We start from the raw sequence: 7,500 nt of genomic DNA on the forward strand, positions 1-7,500 counted from the left end.
TTATAATATATAGTGCTATATATTATATATATATATATAGTTTATATAAATATATATCCATACACAAGCATATAAATATATACGTACATACATACATACATAAATAAAAAAAATACTTATGACAGTTATCATATATGATATATATTATTAGAAAATTATATATATATATATCATATCATATACTATATATATAGATATATAAATTTATATGTATATATAATTATAAATAATATATGACATATGTTTTGGATAACATCTATACATTATAATGTTATAAAGTATATTAATATATATATATTCTTATATTATATATATATATATATGAATACAAGCACTGTATAATACATATATATAATTATAATACATATATATATATTTTATATATATATAATATATATATTATAAACATCAAATTATTATTAAATATACTATCCGTTCGCGTGACACACATCACATCACACAAACATGAACACACACAGCGCACACACACACACACACACAGTGTAGTGTGTGTTGTATATATATATATTTAAACATATTAATAATTATATAATATATATTAATTATATATATATATATATATATATTATATATACATTATATATATGATACACTCTACTATTACTACATTTATTTTTAATTTTTCTTCCGTTCGCGTTTGTGTGTGTGTGTGGTATATATATATATATATATTATATTAACGCAATATTTATATATATATATATATATATAATATATATATTTATATAGTATCAAATATATATAAGTTTTCGCGTGTGTGTAGAGTGAGTGTATATATATTATATATATATATTTTATTAATCATATATATATTAAATCAATATATATATATATATATATTTCTATACAGACAAAATATATGTATATATATGTATATATTAATACATATATATATATATTATATAATATAAAATATATATAATCATATATATATATATATATGTATATATATGGTATATATACATATATATATATATATAACAAAAATTATATATATATATATATATATATATAAATTTTTATCATATACCATTTATATATATATAGATATATGTATGTATTATTATATATATATATATCATTATATATATTCTTATATATATATATATAATTATATATATTTTATTATATATATATATTCATAATGTTATGTATATATATCTAAAATATCATATTATTTTTATTTAATTATATTATACTTCATATATATAGTCTATATTATATATCTTATAATATTAATAATCTAATCTATCATACTACTTCTCTCTCTCATCTCCTCTCTCTCTCTCTCAATACTAATATATATATATATATGTATAAATATATAAATATATAAATATATAAATGTGTGTGTGTGTGTGTGTGTGTGTGTGTGTGCGTGTGTGCGTTCATGTTTTTGTGTGCGTGTGTGTCATTGTACATATACATGCATAGATATATGTATATATGTATGTATTGTATCAGCGATAATATAATATATTTTTCAATAACATTTAATATTATAATATATATTATATATATTACTAAAATATTATATATATAAGAAAAAATTAATATATATATATATATTTAATATATTATAACTGGTTAACCTACTATTATTTATAATTATATATATATTATATTATATTAATTCTTATTAATATACAAGCAATAGATATATATCATATATATATATACAATTATATATAATATATATATATAATATATATATATATATCAAAATATATATACTATATACTTATATATATATGTTTCTAATTATATATATATATTATATATATATATATACTATATATATATATATATAAAAGTATAAATATAAAAAAAATAAATGTATATATATAAGTATATATATATATGTATATATTATAATAATTATATATAAATAGATATAAAATTAAAATATAACTATATTTAAAATAAAATATATATATATATATATATATAATATATATATATATATTGTATCAATTTTATCTTTTTGATGTGTTAGTGTGGCGTGTCGTGAGTGCGTGATGAGAGACGTTGGCGTGTTGCGTATGTGTTTTGCGTGTCCGCTGGTGTGTGTGTCGTGTGTGTGGTTGTGCGTATTGCGTGTGCGATATGCATCATAAGCGTGTGCTGTGTTAGCGTGTGTCGGGTTCGTGTGCATGCTGGACGTCTATAGCGTTGGTGCAGTTGTGGGCGCTGTCTGCATGTGTATGAGTTAGTGTGTTATAAAAAGACAGTAAGAGAGAAATGCACAGAAAACGAAATGACAGACAGAAAATAGGAGTGACAGAATTTGTATATTACAATTGATTAATTGTTTTTTTTCGCCTCTTATTCCCTCTTTATGTTTATTTTGCCCATCAGGAACAACTGAATGTCTGCTTTCAAAAGTCATATCTGAGCACTTGCTTTCGTTCCTTCGTCTTAGACTCCCACGAACAAATATAACTTTGTCTTTCAATTAGGTAGTTTACTGCATATAATCCATATTCGAGGACAAAAAGCCAGGGCTCCCGCCCGTGCTTGGCGCCGAGGCGTTGCGTTTTCCTGCTGATAAGCAGAAAAGAAAGCCGTCTATGTTCACAACGATGGGCATGTGATGAGGAACCGCAAATGGAGACACAGGGGGGCACCTCGAACTCGACGAATATGTGTTGTGCAATTTTGAGTGATCTCTCTGTCACTCTTCCTCTCTCTCTTTTCTCTTTTCCCTTCTTCACTTCTCAACTACTCAAATCTCTCTCCATCTCTCTCTCTTCTTCTTTCTCCTTATCATTTTTTTTGTCTTCTCAGCAGAGTTCCTCCTCTCTTTCCTTGTCGTCCGACTTCCTATATCCCTAAGTCCTCTATTCTCTCTCTCTCTCTATTATCTCTGCGTCTATCCCCAATTTTTCACCCTATCTCCTTCTCTCTCTCTCTCTTCTTTTCCTTATTTGTGTCTCCTAGCTTCGCTCTTTCTTTCGTCCAGCTTATCCTTGAGCCTCTTTCTCTCTGCCTATCTATCTGTCTCCCCAATTTTTCTCCCTATCTCCTTCTCTCTCTCTCTCTCTCTCTCTCTCTTCTTTCTTTTTTTTTTTTTTCTCTCTCCCTCTCTCTTTCTTTCTATATCGTCTCTTAACTTCTTATCCCTAAGAAGCCTCTTATCCCCATCTCTCTCTATCCTATTCTGTACCCCAATATTTCTCCTCCCTATCTCCCTTCTCTTCTCTTATATGTGCCTCTTGCTCGGCCCCACGCCGAGTAGCAAGCCGCTGACAAACCCTATCCCCTCCCCACACCGCCCTACCTACCCCCCACATTGCCCTTGTCCTCCAACCCATTTTCCTCCCTCTCTTTCTTCTCCTCTCTCTCTCCCTCTCCTCTCTACCCTTCCCTCATCCCTCTCCCCCCTTTTCTCCCTACCTTTCTCCCTCTTCCCTCCACCTCTCCCTCTTTCTCTTCCCTTTTCCCTCTCTCCTCTCTCCTCTCTCCTCCTTCCCGCCTTCTCTTATTCCCTCGATCAGTACCTTACCCTACCCCTCTCCCTCTCCTCCCTTCCTTACCCCCCTCTCTTTCTCCCTCTCTCCTCTCCCCCCCCATCCTCTTTCTCCCCCCCTCGATTCTTCCCTCCTCCCTCTTCCCGATTCTCCCTGTCTCCCTCTCCGCTCTCCCTCATCCCAGTCTCCCCCCCTTATTCTTCCCCTCTCCCTCTCCACTTCACACTCCCTCTCCCTCTCTCCCTCCCCCTCTCCCACCTCCCCCCTACCCTCTCCTCGCAACGAAGCTTGAGCAATACCTTATTCCCTTCAGCCACGAGCCACATTCGAGCAATCGGGCACATGACAAGATCAATCTAACATGAAGAATGTTCTGGAGTCTCAAGAGGTCATAACACTTTCGTCTCCACAGGGTCCTCAATTATCATTCCAGGGTGGATCTCGGTCGGTGTTCTGGGGTACTACGCATCATCATCATATAATGCCCAGGTGAAACTCGCTTGCATCAGTCAATCATATAATGCCCAGGGCACTTCTTCGTTTGCTTGACCACCACATGAATCGCAACGCTAGGATAAAATCGTCCCCTCTGTCCGTGCGTACCATCAGAATTGCGTCCACGAGTGGTCGGGTTGTGATGTCTGGAAAACACTTGCTCTGATTCTAGACTCACTTCCTATGTGTCAGTATTCTGTTGTGAATATCCCCGCGTCTGATGATTACGTGTTGAGATGTTGACATCAGAATTTCATTTTGCTAGAAATAATTGCATTCTTGACACGAGATATAATGGTTGTAGTAATTGCAATCTCAGGTTTCAGTGAGCGTCATATTTATGCGTTTTGTGCAATTTAAAAAAAAGGAACATCGAAGAGAAAAAGGAAAGAAAAGCTATTACCTACCATAACTATACCAAAAATTATATATTATACGTTAATAATGTATATAATAATCTTATTATATAAAGAATTAATATAAACTAATTCTATATATATATATATATATATATATGATATATAAAATCACTTAATAGCATTAACTTACTATACTCATACCAAAATATAAAATATATATATATATATAGAAAATCTATATATATATATATTATTATATATAACATTCATATTATATATTTAATAGTTATCATTAAATATACCATATATATATATTATATATAAATATATAATTACTTATAGTTACTTATAACAATATTATATATTATATTTAATATATATATTATATATATAATATATATATATCCTAATATATTTCTTTTTTTTTTTTTTTTTTTTTTTTTTTTGTTGTGTATTGGGTGTCTGCGTGAGAGCGTGTGCGTGCTGCGCTCGTATTGGATTGCGACTGTCCCGAGTGTGTGTGTGCGTGTGCGTTAGCGTGTTGCGGTTGTGCATGATAGCGTTAGCGTGTGTGCGTGTGCATAGTGCTATGTGTGTTGTTAATTATATAAAAAAAGATCACAGTTAAAGTACATGAGAAATGCACAGAAAACGAAATGACAGACAGAAAATAGGAGTGACAGAATTTGTATATTAATGATATTGTTTTCTCCGTTCCCTCTTACGTATTCCATCAGACAACGAAGTGCTTTCAAAAGTCATATCTGGCTGCTTCGTTCCTTCTCTTAGACTCCACGAACATAATTTGTTTCATAGGTTGTTGCAATAACATTCAGGACAAAAGCCAGGGCTCCCGCCTGCTTGGCGCCGAGCTTGCGTTTTCCCTGATAAGCAGAAAGAAAGCCGCTATGTTAAACGATGGGCATGTGATGAGGAACCGCAAATGACAGGCACCTCGACTCGACGATTGGTTGTGCATTTTGTGATCTCTCTCTCTCTCTCTCTCTCTTTCTCTTTCCCTCTCACTCTCACTCAATCTCTCTCTCTCTCTCTCTCTTCTTTCTCTCATTTTTTTGTCTCTCAGCCTCTCTCTTTCCTTCGTCCGACTCTTATCCCTAAGCCTCTTTCTCTCTCTCTCTCTATCTATCTGTCTCCCCAATTTCTCTCCCTATCTCCTTCTCTCTCTCTCTTTCTCTCTCTTTTCTTTTTCTTATTTGTGTCTCCCAGCTTCGCTCTTTCTTTCGTCCTACTCTTGTCCCTAAGCCTCTTTCTCTCTGCCTATCTATCTGTCTCCCCAATTTCTCTCCCTATCTCCTTCTCTCTCTCTCTCTCTCTCTCTCTCTTCTTTCTTTTATTTTTTTGTCTCTCAGCCTCTCTCTTTCTTTCGTCCTACTCTTATCCCTAAGCCTCTTTCCCTCTCTCTCTCTATCTATCTGTCTCCCCAATATTTCTCCCTATCTCCTTCCTTCTCTTTATGTGCCTCCGCCCCACGCCGTAGCAAGCGCTGCAAACCCTTCCCCTCCCAGCCCCCTACCCCCCACCCCTCTCCCCCTTTCTCCCTCTCTTTCTCCCTCTCTCTCTCCCTCTCCCTCTCCCTCTCCCTCTCCCTCTCCCCCTTTCTCCCTCTCCTTCTCCCTCTCCCTCTCCCTCTCCCTTCCTCTCTCCCCCTTTACCCTCTCCTTTCCTCTCTCCTCTCCCCTTTCTCCCTCTCCTCTCCCTCCCTCTCCCCTTCCTCCCCCCCCTTTCTCCCTCCTCTCCTCTCCCTCCCCTCTCTCCCCCCCCCCCCTTCTCCCTCTCCTCTCCCTCTCCCTTTTCCCTCTCCTTCCCTCTCCCTTCCCCCTTTCTCCCTCTCCCTCTCCCTTTCTCCCTCTCCCTCTCCCTCCCCCTCTCCCACCCCCCTCTCCCTCGCAACGAGCTTGGCACCTCCCTTCGCCACGAGCATCGCAATCGGCACATGACAAGATCAATCTAACATGAAGAATGTCTGGAGCCAAGGTCATAACACTTCTCTCCACAGGGTCAATTATCAATCCAGGGTGGACTCGGTCGGTGTTCTGGGGTACTACGCATCATCATCATATAATGCCCAGGGAACTACGCTTGCATCATCATCATATAATGCCCAGGGCACTTCGTTTGCTTGCCACCCAGTGACGCAACGCTAGGATAAAATCGTCCCCTCTTCCGTGCGTACCATAGTTGCGTCACGTGGCAGGGTGTGATGTCTGGACACTTGCTCTGATAGACTCTTCTATGTGTCAGTTGTGTGAATTCCCGCGCTGGATTTACGTGTGAGATGTGACACGAATTTCATTTTGCAGAAATAATTGCATTCTTGACGAGAATAATGGTTGTAGTAATTGCAATCAGGTTTCAGTGAGCGTATATTTACGTTTTGCCAATTTAAAAAAAGGACATGAAGAGAAAGGAAAGAAAAGCCTTATTACCTACATAACTATACCAAAAATTATAGAGTAATGGTAATACGTATATATATATATATATATATATATATATATATATATTAAATATATATATATATATATATATATATATATATATATATATATATATATATATATATATATATATATATATATATATATATCATTGGAAACAACACAAATTACGATTGATTACATTATGAATTACAATAATGGGGAAAAACACATAACACAATAACACAACACAATAAATAACACTATTACTGTTGATAAGAATATGATGATAATGATAACTGTTGCCACTATTATTGATAACATAATTATCAGTGTTATCATCATTATCATTATTGTCATTATCAGCACTATTTTTAGTATAACGGTTCTTGTTACTTTGATTTTTGTTGTTCAGTCTCATTGTCATCACCATCGGTAAAAAAGGACAATGGTGCCACTAAATCTTATACTGCCACTGCTTCTACTGCTACTACTGCAACTGCTACCACTACTACTACTATTACTACAACTACTGCTGTTGCTATTACTACGACTACTACTAATATTGTTCGTGCTATTACTACTACTAATACTACTATCACGACTGCTATTACTAGTAATAGTACTGATACTGATAATAATGAGGATAAGGATGATTTATAGTAATAATTAAAGTATTAACAATAAAAGCAATGATGATAATAAGGAATTTGAAAA

At 34.5% G+C, this 7,500-nt stretch overlaps 1 protein-coding gene across 1 annotated transcript in view; it reads right to left on the minus strand.

The window, feature by feature from the left end:
* Positions 1–7,500, minus strand: part of LOC122243031 (UDP-glucosyltransferase 2-like) — a 91,391-nt gene that overhangs the window by 71,798 nt on the left and 12,093 nt on the right. The gene's annotated exons all lie outside the window — the stretch shown is intronic.

Source organism: Penaeus japonicus, unplaced genomic scaffold, assembly GCF_977035675.1.
Source record: "Penaeus japonicus unplaced genomic scaffold, GWHDUDI00000001_assembly GWHDUDI00000022, whole genome shotgun sequence".
Lineage (NCBI taxonomy): Eukaryota > Metazoa > Arthropoda > Malacostraca > Decapoda > Penaeidae > Penaeus > Penaeus japonicus.